This window comes from Bombina bombina, chromosome 7 (assembly GCF_027579735.1).
Source record: "Bombina bombina isolate aBomBom1 chromosome 7, aBomBom1.pri, whole genome shotgun sequence".
Taxonomy (NCBI): Eukaryota; Metazoa; Chordata; class Amphibia; order Anura; family Bombinatoridae; genus Bombina; species Bombina bombina.
Genome location: NC_069505.1, coordinates 92948249 through 92968243, shown reverse-complemented (window position 1 = coordinate 92968243; position 19995 = coordinate 92948249). Strand labels below are relative to the sequence as shown.

At 36.4% G+C, this 19995-nt stretch overlaps 1 pseudogene; it reads right to left on the bottom strand.

The window, feature by feature from the left end:
* Nucleotides 1-5572: 5572 nt before the first annotated feature.
* LOC128635769 (3-galactosyl-N-acetylglucosaminide 4-alpha-L-fucosyltransferase FUT3-like) lies at nt 5573-6907 on the bottom strand (annotated as a pseudogene).
* Between the last annotated feature and the right edge of the window lie 13088 nt (nt 6908-19995).

Genomic DNA, 19995 nt, shown 5'->3' with positions numbered 1-19995 from the left:
ATTGTGATGACTAGCAGGATAAGACACAACATCAAATTCATTAATTCTAGTTGGGTATTATTGTGGTATATTCATAGAAGAGTCATTCATTAACACGTTATCAGTGATATACTTCGTCTGATATCGTGATGGTAAATTATTATGTCATATTTAATAGCCTCTATGACGCAGAGATATTTGTGGGACATATGAATTATGATATGACTTAACACTGGTTCTATAAATTATTAAATTATTGAGCTACACTCTTTTGTGAATTATTCACTACTCCTACATATTAGTGGTTGGCTTATTACGAAAGATCATACAGCTAACTCTGTGGCATATTACGACTTACATAATAAGACAACATCCTCTGACATATGCTTTGCTAATAGTGATTACAGGACACAGTGGTTTGATAATTACGGAATAGTGATGTCGCGAACCTAAAATTTTGGGTTTGCGAACGCGAACTTCCGCAAATGTTTGCGAACCGGCGAACCGCCATAGACTTCAATAGGCAGGCGAATTTTAAAACCCACAGGAACTCTTTCTGGCCACAATAGTGATGGAAAAGTTGTTTCAAGGGCACTAACACCTGGACTGTGGCATGCCGGAGGGAGATCCATACAAAACTCCCATGGAAAATTACATAGTTGATGCAGAGTCTGGTTTTAATCCATAAAGGGCATAAATCACCTAACATTCCTAAATTGTTTGGAATAACGTGCTTTACAACATCAGGTATGATGTTGTATCGATCAGGTAGTGTAAGGGTTACGCCCGCTTCACAGTGCGCAGTGTAGGTGGTATACCCCTGCCCTGACCATGCTTTGCAGAGCAGGTATCAGTGGTCAGATGGACCCTTGCCCCAACACTGTGTGCCAGACATGCCATTATAGCAGACTTATATGGCTTTGGCGTTGCTTTTTGGTAATTAGAAGGCTGCTAAATGCCACTGCGCACCACACGTGTTTTATGCCCAGCAGTGAACGGGTTAATTAGGGAGCATGTAGGGAGCTTGTAGAGTTAATTTTAGCTTAAGTGTAGTGTAGTAGACAACCCAAAGTATTGATCTAGGCCCATTTTGGCATATTTAATGCCACCATTTCACCGCCAAATGCGATCAAATAAAAAAAAAAATGTTCACTTTTTCACAAACTTTAGGTTTCTCACAGAAATTGTTTACAAACAACTTATGCAATTATGGCAGAAATGGTTGTAAATGCTTCTCTGTGATCCCCTTTGTTCAGAAATAGCAGACTTATATGGCTTTGGAGTAGCTTTTTGGTAATTAGAAGGCTGCTAAATGCCACTGCGCACCACACGTGTTTTAAGCCCAGCAGTGAAGGGGTTAATTAGGAAGCATGTAGGGAGCTTGTAGAGTTAATTTTAGCTTAAGTGTAGTGTAGTAGACAACCCAAAGTATTGATCTAGGTCCATTTTGATATATTTTATGCCACCATTTCACCGCCAAATGCGATCAAATTTGTGTATTATGTCTAGCAGTGAAGGGGTTAATTAGGTAGTTTGTAGGGAGCTTGCAGGGTTAATTTTAGCTTTAGTGTAGTGATCAGCCTCCCACCTGACACATCAGACCCCCTGATCACTCCCAAACAGCTCCCTTCCCTCCCCCATCCCACAATTGTCCCGCCATCTTAAGTACTGGCAGAAAGTCTGCCAGTACTAAAATAAAAGGTGTGTAATTTTTTTTTTATTTTTTTTAGCATATTTACATATGCTGTGTTGTAGCATCTCCCCTTAGCCCCGAACCTCCCTGATCCCCCCCAAAACAGCTCTCTAACCCTCCCCATATGCATTATTGGCAGCCATCTTGGGTACTGGCAGCTGTCTGCTATTATTTCACAGTCAAAAAAGTGTTGTTTTTTTAAAATGAACACTACTGTTACACCAGATACGAGTGGTGGCACTGGGCAAGTGGGCACAGTATACGCTGTGAGCCTGACACACACGCTGGCAGGCAGGCAACTGCAAATAGATTACACAGGAAAAACAAAAACAAAAAGCAGACTGATGTTCTAGCCCTAAAAAGGGCTTTTTGGGGTGCTGTCCTTACAGCGGAGATCAGATGAGTCCTTCAGGACTGTAGTGGACACTGAATAGACTAGCCTAGCTATCGATTTCCCTATTAAATCAGCAGCAGCTACACTGTCCCTCCTCTCACTAAGAATGCAGCCACCGAATGAATCTAAAATGGATGCTTTCCAGGAGGTGGGAGGGTCTGGGAGGGAGGGTCTGCTGCTGATTGGCTGGAATGTGTCTTCTGACTGTGAGGTATAGGGTCAAAGTTTACTCAATGATGAGGAATATGCTATTTTCACTGGGAACTATTCGCCGGTGAACTATTTGCGACATCACTGTTACGGAAGTCTTTATTTTCTGAGTTTGAACGATGTAATTCGGTAGGATGTATTTAAGACCGTAATCCCCCGTGACTCATATTTTAAACATAATTAAACATATATAATTATCCTCAATCTTTGTATAGACATTATTGCATACTTCATTGATATCTATACATATTGTTAAAGTAGTATGATTTCTGTCAATCTAACAGTGTTGTCGACAAACTAAGTCTCATAGCTATGTGATTAAATGCTCAGTCTGTGAAGCACCATGTGTCACACGCGATATCCAATCCAAAAGCCAATTGCATGATAGGCTATTACAGGGGTGTGTACCAACACTCTCCCTTGATTGGACCTTAATCTAGATTTAAGGAAGAGGGCATACCCAACTCAGGTTAGCCTTTGATAAAGCCGTTTGTCTGCGTTTTTCCTGAGTTGGCAACCCGTCTATTAGTATAACTTAATATGAGCTCTCAGTAGATGTAATTTTTTGCTGCCTTTGAATCTTTACCTTTATTAGTGTTAAATTGTTGTGAGGTTAAGCCTCTTTTTTCAGTTAATAGTATACGGTGCTGTTTCTTAAGTGGTCAGTTAATCAGTAGCTTTTCAGTTACTTTGTGATACTAACTAAGTTATTGCTTTAATTACTATGTGGTTGCTAACTCATTACATTTCTCAGCTTTTAATCTAAGTATTAATGTACACATACCACATTTAATATTAATTCAATCTTTAACCCCTTAACGACACACGTTGTACAGGGTACGTCATACACAAACTGGTTTTTAAAGACCAGCGACGTACCTTGTATGTTGTTAGGGGTTTAAAGCAGCTGGAAGTGATCCTGATCACTTCCAGCCACTTTCAAAGTATTGACGTGATGCCTCGATATTGAGGCATCACTACAATACCTTTTTTGGCACACTGATGCAAAGAGGGACACTCTGGGCCCTCTCTGCATCGGCCAGCGATGGTGTTGATTGTTGGTGGGTGGGAGCAGCTGCAGGGAGGTGGGTGGGCGGCCCATTGCTGTACTAGTTCCGGCAAGGTGGGCGGGAGCATGTCTGCGTGCATTTGGGGGATGCACATGTGCACGAGGGGCTCAAGTGCGCATGCACAATCAATGAAGAAAAAGAAGGGGCAGGGGAATGTCTTATTTCCCACTTGCAATGGGCTTTCCAGCTACCTTTTCAACAGAGCTAAACTGAGACCTTCTAAGTAAGTTTCTAAACAGTATTATACTGGATTTTTATATCAGTATCTGTGCCTCTTATTCTTCATAGTAGTGTCTATTACATGCAGTTATATGAAAATTAGCGTATACTGATCCTTTAACTATGCTATAAAGAATTTATTTGCTAAATAAAGCCCATCTCTATTCTATAATCATTGGTGAAAATTTGGATACGTGCTAATCAAAGCTTGTCTCTCATTGGCTCTGGTATTTCCATTTAATTTCCTCAAATTGAATTTCTCTTGCTGTAATTCCCATATCAAACACCCCTACAAAAAAAAAAAAACATTAAAAAAGTAGGCTTGTGTGGTCGATATGGTGGCACTGAGCTCCATACCGCATCGAAAACAAGTGCTGCCTTGACGTGCTTGTGCATGATTTCCCCACAGACATCAATGGGGCGAGCCAGCAAAAAAAAAAGTCTAACACCTGCGATCGCGGAGCGAAAAGTTCCGTAACGCAGCAGCCCCATTGATTTCTATGTTGAAAATACATTTAATGTAAAAACCTAACACCCTAACATAAACCCTGAGTCTAAACACCCCTAATCTGTTGCCCTAACATCGCCGCCACCTACATAATGTTATTAAAACCATAATCTGCCACCCCTACATAGTACTATTAACCCCTAATCTGCTGCCCCTAACATCGCCGCCACCTACATACAGTTATTAACCCCTAATCTTCCGCCCCTAACGTCGCCGCCACCTACATACAGTTATTAACCCCTAAACCTCTGGCCTCCCACATCACTACCACTAAATAAATATATCAACCCTTAAACCTAACCCTAACATAACCCTAAGCCTAACCCTAACGTAACTCTAACCCTAACACTCCCTAACTTTAACATAATTAAAATACAGCTAATTTAGAATTACAATTATTAACTAAATAACTATTTTAAACTAAATTATATACTTACCTGTAAAATAAAACCTAAGCTAGCTACAATATAACTAATGATTATATTGTAGCTATCTTGGGTTTTATTTCTATTTCACAGGTAAGTTTGTATTTATTTTAACTAGGTAGACTAGTTACTAAATAGTTATTAACTATTTATTAGCTACCTAGTTAAAATAAATAAAAACATAACCTGTGAAATAAAACCTAACCTGCCTTACACTAAAACCTAACATTACATAAAATAAAAACACTACAATTACTAAAAAGAAAAATTACCAAATTACAAAAAAACAAAAACAATAAATTACAAAAAATAACAAACAAAATTATCAAAAATAAAAATGAATTACACCTAATTTAATAGCCCTATCAAAATAAAAAAGCCCTCCCCCCAAATAAAAAACCCCCTATCCTACAGTAAACTACCAATGGCCCTTAAAAGGGCCTTTCGTGTGGCATTGCCCCAAAGATATCAGCTCTTTTACCTGTAAAAAAAATACAAACACCCCCCAACAGTATAACCCACCACCCACCCAACCAAACCCACCAAATAAAATAACTATCTAAAATAACCTAAGCTAACCATTGCCCTGAAAATTGCATTTGTATGGGCATTGTCCTTAAGAGGGCATTCAGCTCGTTTTCCATGCCTTGAAAAGGGCATTCAGCTCTTTTAGGAAAAAGCCCAAACCCTAAGCTAAAATAAAAACCCACCCAAAAAAACTCTTAAAAAAACATAACACTAACCCCCGATAAACTTTGCAACCTTAGGATCCAGACTAATGAATATCTTTTGAGTGAAAACTTTCCAGTTGGTAATCAGGAAACCAGGTGATTTCTCAAGCATAACCCCAGAAGATGGACTACGTTCTATCATAGGCTGTACATTAATCTAGTTGTCTAGATTCACAATTTGAGCTTCTATTAATTATAATATTCACTTTATTTAAGGCATTTAAGAAGAATAGATTTTCATGAAATTGTTCATTTGTAACATTTCACATTTGTTTGTGTAAATTTAAAAATTTTAAAATATAATGCATTTTTAAAACATTTTTATAAAAAAAAAACTTATTTTGCTGAAATCTAGGGTTATTAATATTTGAACCAGTATAAAGTAAAAATAACCTTTTTAATATAAATCCACATTAATGATTGCATTATTTGAACCACTTAGCAATGCTTGGAATTGTTCTATACGCAGGGGCCTCTTTCAATGCTTTACATACTTTACAGTATTGTAATAGATAATTAGTAATTCCTTCTGGCTTGAATTTAGACCTCCAGTTGAAATATTGCTTGTATCTTTTATCATCCTTATCTAACTCCAGAAGATAAGAAGCCAGTTCCTTAGGGCTGTGAAAATCATCTACATGTATAAATGAATCTGGGGGTACAAAACGTTCATAGTTAGCACGAGGTGGTCCCATTACCACTGGCACAGTCCCTGAATGGAATGAATTATTCCATAGTTTTTCAGTGATATAGTCATCATGGAGACTGTTCTCAAATGCAAGATAAAATTTGTAAGTAGAAAGAGTCATTGTGTAATTATCCTTTGGGAGCAGCATCCTGCCTTAACCATACATATCAATTTGGATGTATTTCTTAAGCTCCAAATAGTAGTTGCTCCTCCGGTAGTTTGGATTCCAGTTACTAACTGCCCAGGCTACAAGTTTAGTTTTTAAAGGAATTGTAAAATTTTCATGTGAATCACGCTTCCCCAGCCACCCATAAGGAATGTAGATATCTGAGTCTGCCCTATAACTCATGGTGAGGTTGATGAGGTTATCCATTAATGCCAAATTTGGACTGTGAGTTGGAGACTCTAAACAGAACCAAATCCAATATTGTTTAGTGGGTCTTTGTTTGTTGGGCAATAAATCTCTAGAGCTACGTACATTATCGTGATGCAGAATAACAGCATCTGCATCTGAGTATAAATTGCGGTCTCCTGTGTAGAAACAACCAGATGTGTCAAAGTCATAAGGGCACTGGTCGTATGGAAACTGGTTCTTAAAGCGCCATGTCCAAAGGAGAATAAGGTAAGTTTTTTCTTGTATCAAAAGTGACTCACGTTCTGAAGAAGAGTTTAAAGTTTGATTTCTTTCCTGGTTAAATATTTTAAAATGCCAAAACGTGGAGAACAAAAAACACGAAAATGCCATTTGCAAGATTGCAAAGAAGCAAATCTTTACCAAGGAAAGTGAGCTCATGGCTTTCTCAGTTCTTAGAGCAAAATATTTCTAGCCTCACACTTGCTAACTTCAATATAACTGTTTTAAAACTTTTCAAATTAGTTTTTCATAGCATCTTCTTAACCATATTATTTGACTCCAACTTAGATGTATTTCTGTTGTGGCTGTAGGGAAACAGAAGAAATTATTTACTCGCCTTTAGTGTAAGAGTTAAAGAAGACATAAAACAACATATGTGCTTAAATATCACTGTATTGTCAAATGAATGCTAAATTCTTAGACAAATGCATTTTGAGTTATATAAGTGGAATAAAAAAAAACCTGAATAATATATAATACATATATAATGTGGAATGTAAATATTATTTTGCTATACACATTTCCTCTTTTAACATATTTTTTATATCAATGTGTAGTCCCAATTTTACTGTTTGTGTGATCAAATCATGATAACACCAGTTTACTCCCTTCAGTCGTACAACATCTCAGTCTCACCGTGCCTGAAAAAATTGAATCATGAAATAATGTGTTTTGGATATCTGGGACTTTGCATTTTGTCTTTGCTCAGCAAACCCATGCCTAAATTAAATACATTGCCCTGCTTCAGACTATTACATACCTCCCAACCATCCTACATCCTGTATCATTGTCACTGGTAGGGAGATCTGACCTTTATATTGTCTATGTAAGCGTTTGTTATTAAAGAACAAAAAGTCACCCTAATAATCAACCTATAGGAGATGAGAGAATGGGTATATATTATTCATGTATACATGTGTGCAATTACCAGCATATCAGGCCTTGCTTTAGACTGACTTGTCAACTAGCTGGTCAGGCCAATGGCCAGCCCAGGCCTTTAAGCATGCACAGTTTTCAATTTAACAAACACACTCACTTACTGGTTGTATTTAAACATTAAGAGTTAGATTATGAGTGAAGCAGTATTTTGTGCTACAGCTCACGCACTAACTCCGCTAGAAGTAAGCTTTTTGCGAGCGTTGGGTAGCACTCGTATTACAAGTTGAAAGTAAAATATTTCACATGAACAGCCAAACAAAGAATATCGCGATTGCGTTAATGTATTCCCCATAGAATTCAATGGATTGTGAAAAGCGGAAAAAAAACTAATACCTTACTCATGCGCAAACCCGACATGAAAATTAGAATATTTCACATTCCAATGTTCTACATATATCTGATAGTATTTTGGTATAACATATATATATATATATATATATATATATATATATATATATATATATATATAAAACAAGATGTTTGTTCTGCGCCTTTATTCTGTGGAAGTATATTGATAATAATAATGGGGTATTATCTCCCCTATCCCCAAACACTTACTTCAGAATACCTCAATCAATATGAGGTAAGTAGTCACCCTTTGTAATATATTTCCATATGCATCTGCATGGACTCCAATCCGTCAGCTGATTCGTTAATACAACCAGGAGAAGAATCAGGAACGTGCTGTATGCTGAGGCTGTATGTTAGATCCTCACTGTAGAACTGGTAACTCGTGATACATGTAAAGGGAACAGACAAAAGGGTCCAGAAATAGTGAAGTATGTCTTTATTATAAAACCCCCACAAAATACAACACAATTGTCAGCCCACTCACACAGAGTAACCTCAATCGTTATGAGATAAGTAAAAACAAGAATAAATACAGTGGCAACAGGAGCATACAATAACCTCAGAGTCACTGATAACTCAAAATATATCCGTACAGTGTCCCTGACGCGTTTCACAGTCACCTTCTTCCTCAGAGGGAATAGAGGTTACTTACACAAGCATCAGTACAATGTTTTAAAATCAGCGGTGTGTTTGCTGAAGTGTAATCCACGCTTCCTGATTGGTCAGAAATTCCAGCCGATCATTGGATGTTCATTCCCTTGCGTGATTGGCCCAAAAGATCACATGTAATGGTCACGTGACCCCGCTGTCAATAATATCACAGATTTTAAGGTGGACTAATCATGCAACGAACTGAATAACAGCACAATTAGAACAGATGACTACTTAAACATACTATTGGGTGAAATAGCAATGCTAAAATGTTAGAAGATATATGCATTTCTAATATTAGGTCAAATTGATATAATAAATACATTAAATACAAAACTTGCATAATTACAATATAATAGCTGCAATAATGAATTATACACATGATATAAAAAAATGGAACAAGAATGAATATACACATATATATAAAAGTGAAATACCATCAATAAAATATCTACCTGGATACATAAATATTGTCATTTGATATATATACACACATACATAAAATCATTTTACAAAGATTATATATAAAAAGTAAAAAAACTATAAATATATATAAAAAATTATTATTATATATATATATATATATATATATATATATATATATATATATATATATATATATATATATATATATATATAAAAACAAACTTCATTATAATTATATTTTTTAAAATGTATGTGTCATTTCATTAATTAATAATAAATACGAATCTATCAGGGGGAGTTGTCTTTTAAGGTGGAATTTACATTAAAACGGCAGCCAAGTTAATATCTTTATTTAAACCCTTTGGTATCTTAGTATCAAGCGTATGGATCCAATATGTTTCACGTTTTCTGAGGATTAGTTCTCTGTCTTCATTTGGAACCGCTGTGATAAATTCAATAATAACAATAGGGGTCTTGTCTTAAGGGTACAATTATTGAATTTATCACTGCGGATCCAAATGAAGACAGAGAACTAATCCTCAGAAAACGTGAAACATATTGGATCCATACGCTTGATACTAAGATACCAAAGGGTTTAAATAAAGATATTAACTTGGCTGCCGTTTTAGTGTAAATTCCACCTTAAAAGACAACTCCCCCCTGATAGATTCGTATTTATTATTAATTAATGAAATGACACATACATTTTAAAAAATATAATTATAATGAAGTTTGTTTTTATATATATATATATATTTATAATAATTTTTTATATATATTTATAGCTTTTTTACTTTTTATATATAATCTTTGTAAAATGATTTTATGTATGTGTGTATATATATCAAATGACAATATTTATGTATCCAGGTAGATATTTTATTGATGGTATTTCACTTTTATATATATGTGTATATTCATTCTTGTTCCATTTTTTTATATCATGTGTATAATTCATTATTGCAGCTATTATATTGTAATTATGCAAGTTTTGTATTTAATGTATTTATTATATCAATTTGACCTAATATTAGAAATGCATATATCTTCTAACATTTTAGCATTGCCAGCGGGGTCACGTGACCACTACATGTGATTTTGGGCCAATCACGCAAGGGAATGAACATCCAATGATCGGCTGGAATTTCTGACCAATCAGGAAGCGTGGATTACACTTCAGCAAACACACCGCTGATTTTAAAACATTGTACTGATGCTTGTGTAAGTAACCTCTATTCCCTCTGAGGAAGAAGGTGACTTTGAAATGCGTCAGAGACGCTGTACGGATATATTTTGAGTTATCAGTGACTCTGAGGTTATTGTATGCTCCTGGTGCCACTGTATTTATTCTGGTTTTTACTTACCTCATAACGATTGAGGTTACTCTGTGTGAGTGGGCTGACAATTGTGTTGTATTTTGTGGGGGGTTTATAATAAAGACATACTTCACTATTTCTGGACCCTTTTGTCTGTTCCCTTTACATGTATCACGAGTTACCAGTTCTACAGTGAGGATCTAACATACAGCCTCAGCATACAGCACGTTCCTGATTCTTCTCCTGGTTGTATTAACGAATCAGCTGACGGATTGGAGTCCATGCAGATGCATATGGAAATATATTACAAAGGGTGACTACTTACCTCATATTGATTGAGGTATTCTGAAGTAAGTGTTTGGGGATAGGGGAGATAATACCCCATTATTATTATCAATATACTTCCACAGAAGAAAGGCGCAGAACAAACATCTTGTTTTATCTATTGTCTTTGTGGAGGCAAATTGGGAGTCTTCACACACCTTTCTGGTTCAGCTGCCTATCTTCAGATTAATTATATCTGTGGACTTTGCGTATTTTGCACATATATTTATTATTTTTATCTTTTTATACAATATATATTAGGTTTAAACTGAGACATTTTATATCATTGGTATGTTTCTTTGTATGACATTAGGATAGCGCAGATATCATATCTTTTTGTTTATATATATATATATATATATATATATATATATACTGAATATATATATAAAAGTCCAAATACAAGTGCACTCACTGTAACCAATCACCAGCTGCCGGGGTGCTGTGTAAATTGTATACATCCATAACATTTATCACGTTTAAGTGAAAAAAACACTGCACTCACTGGTCTTCATGAAAAAGATTTTTCAATTTAATTACATCAATTCAGCATAGTCGATATATAAGAACCCCAAACATTTCGGTACCGAACTGGTACCTTTCTCACAGGTTTAACACCCATTGAGAAAGGTACCAGTTCAGTACCGAAACGTTTGGGGTTCTTGTATATCAACCATGCTGAATTGATGTGATTAAATTGAAAAATCTTTTTCATGAGAGACTGGTGAGTGCAGCGTTTTATTCACTTAAAGGGACACTGAACCCAATTTTTTTCTTTTGTGATTCAGAAAGAGCATGCAATTGTAAGCAATTTTCTATTTTACTCCTATTATCAAACTTTCTTTATTCTCTTGGTATCTTTATTTGAAATGCAAGAATGTAAGTTTAGATGCCTGCCCATTTTTAATGAACAACCTAGGTTGTCTTGCTGATTGTTGGATAAATTCATCCACCAATCAAAAACTGCTGTCCAGAGTTCTGAACAAAGAAAAAAGCTTAGATGCCTTTTCAAATAAAGATAGCAATAGAAAGAAGAAACATTGATAATAGGAGTAAATTAGAAAGTTGCTTAAAATTGCATGCTCTATCTGAATCATGAAAGAAAAAAATTGGGTTCAGTGTCCCTTTAAACGTGATAAATGTTATGGATATATTTATATGATTGGAGTAGCCATGTTAGTCCAGAGATTTAGATATCAAAATAACAAGAGTATTGCATTGAGCAATGATACTTTTTTATTGGACTAACTATACTTTATAAGTTGACAAGCTTTCGGAAGAGTTCCCTCCTTTATCAAGTCTGAAGCAATTCAGGTTGAAGTGCATTATCATTTTCATTTCAAAGGTTTTTCTTTCCATGGTGTTTTTGAAGTTGCTCTGAGAATTTTGATTTTGAGGTTTTGGATGGAGTGGTCAGGTTGGGTGAAATGGTGACCAACAGGGTGCAGTATTTTGTTTCACATTGGTTTTTGATTGAGTGTCTGTGTAAGTTCATTTGAAGGTGCAGTTTTTGGCTTGTTTCTCCAATATAGCATCCCATTTCACATGCAGTGCAATGTATCATGTATACCACATTTGCAGATATACATGAATATGCCCCTTTAATGTTATAAGATTTATTATTGTGATTTGCTGTGCTTCTTTCACAAACGTGTTGACACAGTTTGCAGAGAGCTTTATAGCAGCACTTGGTTCCTTTCTGAGTGTTCTTTTTCTCAAGGGGTAGCTTCCTATGTACCAGTTTCTGCTTGAGGTTTGGTGGTTGTCTGTATGCCAGGAATGGGGGTTTTGGAAAGATTTTTTTGAGTGTGTGAAATGGGATGCTATATTGGAGAAACAAGCCAAAACTGCACCTTCAAATGAACTTACACAGACACTCAATCAAAAACCACTGTGAAACAAAATACTGCACCCCTGTTGGTCACCATTTCACTCAACCTGACCACTCCATCCAAAACCTCAAAATCAAAATTCTCAGAGGCAACTTCAAAAACACCATGGAAAGAAAAACCTTTGAAATGAAAATGATAACGCACTTCAATCTGTTTAATTCTGGACTAAATGTGGACTCTGGATTCTTAACACATTATCAAAAATTTTTGTAATGTACTTTCATTTAGTCAATTACATTGTATATTCCACATTCTTTATACATAGGTACACAGGTAAGCCTATGTCCACACTTTTGTCTTTTTTTTAACTTTTGTATTCCCCCTGTATATACAATTCACATCTTTATAGATATTGATTCAATGTTGATATATAACTTTATGCCAGTATATGCTCTATGTAAAGCTATATATTTCCCCTGTCTGTTCTCCTACACTGGACACTGTCTGCCTATTACCTAAGCCCCCCTCATGATTTTTACGACACCTCCTCCTCTCCCTGCACTGTCTTCTTAGCTATTCTGTGTTTCAAGATATAATCTGTAAATTCCATTGAATAGGTCAGTATTGCTTCAGACTATAAAGGAGGGAACTCTTCCGAAAGCTTGTCAACTTATAAATGTATAGTTAGTCCAATAAAAAAGTATCATTGCTCAATGCAATACTCTTGTTATTTTGATATCTATCTATCTATCTATCTATCTATCTATCTATCTATCTATCTATCTATCTATATATATATATATATATATATATATATATATATATATATATACAGGTATGTATAGGAATATCTATTTCAAAACACATAGGACATATTCTGCCATGTGCAGAGCATTTTTCTTTCCATGGTGTTTTTGAAGTTGCCTCTGAGAATTTTGATTTTGAGGTTTTGGATGGAGTGGTCAGGTTGGGTGAAATGGTGACCAACAGGGGTGCAGTATTTTGTTTCAAAGTGGTTTTTGATTGAGTGTCTGTGTAAGTTCCTTCGAAGGTGCAGTTTTTGGCTTGTTTCTCCAATATAGCATCCCATTTCACATGCAGTGCAATGTATCATGTATACCACATTTGCAGATATACATGAATATGCCCCTTTAATGTTATAAAAATTTATTATTGTGATTTGCTGTGCTGCTTTCACAAACGTGTTGACACAGTTTGCAGAGAGCTTTATAGCAGCACTTGGTTCCTTTCTGAGTGTTCTTTTTCTCAAGGGGTAGCTTCCTATGTACCAGTTTCTGCTTTAGGTTTGGTGGTTGTTTGTATGCCAGGATTGTGGGTTTTGGAAAGATTTTTTTGAGTGTGGGATCCTCTAAGAGTAGTGGCTGTAAGTCTTTTATGATTGTTAGTATCCCTTCCACAGCAAGGTTGTATTTGACTACTAGTGGGATACGTGATATGTTTTTCTTCTCCCTGTATTGTAGTGTTCACGTGGAGTATTGAGGGCAGAGTTAATTTTTTTATTTATAATCCTTTTTTGTAACCTTTTTCTCTGAATGATTAGGGCAGTGTGATGAGGTGTTTGTCACAGTCCTCGGTATCTGAGCAAATTCTGTGGTATCTTGTAGCCTGACTGTAGATTATGGATTTTTTTATGTGATTGGGGTGGGAGCTGGAGCTGTGGAGGTAGATGCATCTATCTGTTGGTTTCCTGTATAAAGATGAGTGCAGTTTGCCATTTGTGATGGATATTATTGTATCCAGGAAGCTGACACAGTCTCTAGAAAAGTTCATTTTAAGCTTGATTGATGCATGAAATAGATTAAATGATTTATGAAAATGTTCAAGGTTTTTTCTCCTTCTGTCCATATGATGAAAATATCATTGATGTAGCGAAAGTATTTGAAGGGTTTGTGAGGGTGAGTGGCTAGGAATCTCTGTTCTAATTCAGCCATGAAGAGGTTTGCGTACTGTCGTGCCATTTTGGTGCCCATGGCTGTTCCAATGGTTTGTAAGTAGATGGAGTGGTTGAAGATGAAATAATTGTGAGTAAGTATAAATTCTGTAATTTTACTGACTGTAGAAGCACTATATGTCTGGTTAGGGCTGTTGGAAGAAAGAAAGTTTAAGCAGGCATCAATACCATCTTTATGTGGAATATTACTGTACAGGGATTCCACATCCATTGTCACAAGTATAGTATCCTCTGGCAATTCTGTTATCTGGCTGATTTTGTTAAGAAAATCAGTGGTGTCTTTTATAAAGCTAGTGGTGTTAATAACTAAAGGCTTAAGAATATTCTCCACTAGGCCTGATATTTGCTCAGTCAGAGTGTCCATGCCTGTTATTATTGGTCTTCCTGGGTTCCCTGGTTTGTGGATTTTTGGGAGCATGTAGAATGTCCCTATGCTAGGGTTAGAGGGCACCAGTTTGTCCAGTTTATGTTGCGTGTGTTTAGGGAAAGTTTTAATTAGTTTTCTAAGTTGCAAAGTGTATTCCTGGGTGGGGTCCTTTTCCAGGTTTTTGTAATAAGTTTGATCTGATAATTGTCTATTTCCCTCTGTGATGTAGTCCTGTTTATTCATAATCACCACTGCTCCTCCCTTGTCCGCAGGCTTAATGGTAATATTTTCATTATTTCTTAAGTTTTTTATAGCATTTTCTTCTAAGTGTGAGAGGTTGTACATTATTTTTTCTGCTGTTTGTTAAGCAGGGATGCTGTTCTCAACCGAAAGCTTTCAATATAGCTGTCCAATTTTGTGTTGTGTCCTGGTGCAGGTGTGAAGATTGTGTTTTTTTCCTTCCATTGTAGTCCTCCATAGTGCTGGTATTTTCTTTGTCATAGAAGAATTCTTTTAGCCTCAATCTCCTGAAGAATTCTTCTAAGTCTGAGTACAGTTGGATTTTGTCTAGATTTTTACTTGGACAGAATGATAATCCTTTACACAGTACTGATATCTCTGGCCCTGACAGGTGGTAGTTTTAAAGGTTTACAATCCCTGAGTTTTCTGTGTGGTTTTCTTGGTTGGTGGCAGTTTGTGTTTTAAATGAGGTGCTGTTATTGTCTGTGGACGTTTGGTCATTTGTTGTTGAAGTTGTAGTTGATCTGTCACCTGGAGCTCTGTTTTCTTGCATTTGGTGTTTTATTCTGTTTTGTGACAGGCATGCAAGTTTCTTCTTTTTCCTCTTGATAAAATTTTGTTGTTGTGCTTTGTGGAAGTGTTGCATTTCTTTTTTAATTTCTTCATTGTACCCATTATTTTCTTGTAGTTTTTGTAGTAGGAGCTGCTTTTGGTCTTTTATTTTTTGCTTTTTGCTATATAGTTGATGAATTAGGTTATTTCTCAGTTTCTCACTGGTACGTCTGCAAAGTTTTTCAGTATACTCACAGTTATGAGTAGTTGCAAGTTGATTCTTAATTTTCAGTCCTTTTAGAATAAGATTCATTTTTTTGCAGGATGATAGGAAGTATATATCACTGTTGATCTGTGTTTCTTTTGTGATCAGTTTCATGATTTCCTTCTTATTATGGCTATATTCAGTATCTTCCATAGTCACGTTGATTGGAGTAGCCGTGTTAGTCCAGAGATTTAGATATCAAAATAACAAGAGTATTGCATTGAGCAATGATACTTTTTTATTGGACTAACTATTCATTTATAAGTTGACAAGCTTTCGCAAGAGTTCCCTCCTTTATCAAGTCTGAAGCAATACTGACCTTTTCAATAAAATTTACAGATTATATCTTGAAACACAGAATAGCTGTGCAGGGAGAGGAGGAGGTGTCGTAAAAATCATGAGGGGGGCTTAGGTAACAGGCAGACAGTGTCTAGTGTAGGAGAACAGAAAGAGGAAATATATAACTTTACATAGAGCATATACTGACATAAAGTTATATATCAACATTGAATCAATATCTATAAAGATGTGAATTATATATACAGGGGGAATACAAAAGTAAAAAAAAAGACAAAAGTGTGGACATAGGCTTACCTGTGTACCTATGTATAAAGAATGTGGAATATACAATGTAATTGACTAAATGAAAGTACATTACAAAATTTTTTGATAATTAAACAGGTTGAAGTGCATTATCATTTTCATTTCAAAGGTTTTTCTTTCCATGGTGTTTTTGAAGTTACCTCTGAGAATTTTGATTTTGAGGTTTTGGATGGAGTGGTCAGGTTGGGTGAAATGGTGACCAACAGGGGTGCAGTATTTTGTTTCACAGTGGTTTTTGATTGAGTGTCTGTGTAAGTTCATTCGAAGGTGCAGTTTTTGGCTTGTTTCTCCAATATAGCATCCCATTTCACATGCAGTGCAATGTATCATGTATACCACATTTGCAGATATACATGAATATGCCCCTTTAATGTTATAAGATTTATTATTGTGATTTGCTGTGCTTCTTTCACAAACGTGTTGACACAGTTTGCAGAGAGCTTTATAGCAGCACTTGGTTCCTTTCTGAGTGTTCTTTTTCTCAAGGGGTAGCTTCCTATGTACCAGTTTCTGCTTTAGGTTTGGTGGTTGTCTGTATGCCAGGATTGGGGGTTTTGGAAAGATTTTTTTGAGTGTGTGAAATGGGATGTTATATTGGAGAAACAAGCCAAAAACTGCACCTTCAAATGAACTTACACAGACACTAAATCAAAAAACACTGTGAAACAAAATACTGCACCCCTGTTGGTCACCATTTCACTCAACCTGACCACTCCATCCTAAACCTCAAAATCAAAATTCTCAGAGGCAACTTCAAAAACACCATGGAAAGAAAAACCTTTGAAATGAAAATGATAATGCACTTCAATCTGTTTAATTCTGGACTAAATGTGGACTCTGGATTCTTAACACATTATCAAAATTTTTTGTAATGTACTTTCATTTAGTCAATTACATTGTATATTCCACATTCTTTATACATAGGTACACAGGTAAGCCTATGTACACACTTTTGTCTTTTTTTAACTTTTGTATTCCCCCTGTATATACAATTCACATCTTTATAGCTATTGATTCAATGTTGATATATAACTTTATGTCAGTATATGCTCTATGTAAAGCTATATATTTCCCCTGTCTGTTCTCCTACACTGGACACTGTCTGCCTGTTACCTGAGCTCACGACTAGGTTGTTAGAAAGAGGTTACCAAAAGTCGATAGTTAATAAGGAAAGAAATTTGGTTAGTAGAATGGATAGGACCAAGTTACTTGAACAATCTAAAAGAAGGCCAAAAAACAACAAAGGGAACAGGAAGCAGCCTAGGAGAGAGTGGGAACAACTTAAAGAGGGTAACAAAATTATGTTCATAACTGAGTACTCACGACAGTACCATCAGATATGCCAGATAATCAAAAATAACTATCAACTACTCTCGGCAGATGATGCATTAAAAGATACAGTGGCTGAGGGCATACGATTCGCTTACAAAAGGAATCGGACGATTGGCAACTTAATAGCCCCCACTAGACTGAAGCAGGAAGAGACCAGTGGCTCAACCTGGCTGAGACTAAATGGTACATTTAGATGCAATTACCTTTCCTGCAAGGCATGTGAAAGAGTGGTAGTGGGAGATTCTTTTAGGTCTCTGGTCACAGGTGAAACTTTCCAGAAGAGACTGTGCTTAAACTGCCGGTCAAATTTCGTGGTATATCTAATATCATGCACACATTGTGCCCTCCAATATGTGGGTCTAACGACCAGGGAGGCACGTGTTAGAATTAAGGAACATCTGGCAGATGTAAGAGCAGGTGAATTAACAACGCCACTGATCAATCACTTTTCCGTGATACACCAAAAAGATCCCAGGTATTTTTCATGGACCATCATAGAGAAGGTCCCTGTACAAAATAGAGGACTGGATAGAATACGAAAACTGGGAGAAAGGGAGGCCTTCTGGATTTTTAGGTTGAGAACCAGGTCTCCAGAGGGCCTAAATTCTGAATTTGATTTAATTAATTTTTGGTAGCTGTAGCAATTCCCTTAATATCATATTACACAAATAATTTCCAACCGGCACTTAAAATAATTTAAAAAGTTTATAAATATAAACCACATCAATTATAAATGTACACAACAAAAGACAACCTTATTTAAATACATATCTCAATACTTGATATCTAATCAGTTGCAGACCAAAGCCCACACGATAATAAATAGATAACAGTGGGCACAAGCTTTTCAGAGTCCCGTTCACAAAGTAGATCCATTATAGTTATCTTAGGGATAGAAAATATCTGTTTTAAATTCTAACTATTGCCAACCTCAAGTGCACATAACCCATCAACCCCCCCCGCCCCTCCCCACCCCCACTAAATTCCGCTACCACCCCCTCCCCTCCCCTTTAGCGAAACAGATGCATACTAAACGGATGGAGCTTTTCAGCCGCATCGATTAGGGTTAAACATACATTTATAGAGTGAGGACTCTACGCTAGGTGAGGTTATTTTGGAGAAACCATTTAACTATGGGTCAGGGGTACCGCTGACACACCACCTCCACACATGGTATTTAAGTGGTTGGTGGATTAGTGATGCAGAAGCGATGGGACATGCAAGCCTATAGGGCGGAATGGGAGGCGTGACTTATACGTCACACATGTAAACAAATACACACGCCAGGGGAGTCCCCAACACACCTCCTCCACACATATTACTAAAGTGGAAGGCGGATTAGTGCTGTGAAAGCGATGGAGCAAGCAAGCCTTTAGGGCGGAACTGGAGGTGTGATCCATACGTCACACATGTAAACAACTACACACGCAACCTTGAACAGCTGCAACCAAATCCCCCTGTCTTGCCATGATAGTGTGTACACAAAGGGCTAGGGGGCAATATCAGACCCAGGCAGTCTCAGGTCCCACAATTTCAACTTTCCTTTTTGAATTTTAAAATGCTGTAACGTTCAAGATACGTAAGACATTAGACAGCATTACATACATGAAGATATGTTGGTATAAAAATGGGAAAAGATAAAAACAAATTTAGCTTATACAAGCTACATTTCTAATTAAAAGCAACAACAATTGAGTTCAGCAGCAATTTAGATGTGACGATGGGCACCTTTGTGCGGTCTGTGTGAAGAGAAAGGAAAGTTTACAGTTAAAACTTTAAGAGGGCTGCACAGACTACGCCACACCTAATAACACTAGTGAAGTCAGTAGGTAACACAGGTGTCTGATAAACTAGGAAGTTGAACATTGGTTAATCATGAGAGAGGTGTGAAATTCTCACACCCAATTGAAACACAGAGGTGGGTTTTTAAGCTGTGAATCTTACTAACACTTTTAAGCAGGCTAGGATTAAGGCACACGCCGAAACCGGTCAGCCTATTTGTTCTCTGTTTTTCAACATATTGTTTTTACACTCTTACCCTGGGGTTATGTAACCCTATTGTTATAAATAAAATAAAAAGTTTTTTGTTTTTCACTCGCTTTTTGGTGCTCCAAACTGTCTTTTGTTTGTGGGACTTGAATTGTTTGGCCATTGTGAGCACACTCAGCGAGTCTTAACACCATTCAATTTCCTTATTGCGGAGGTTTAACTATTTCCAGCTTGGATACTCACCAGCACCACAAGAATATCAACAACACCACTTGGATACAAGAG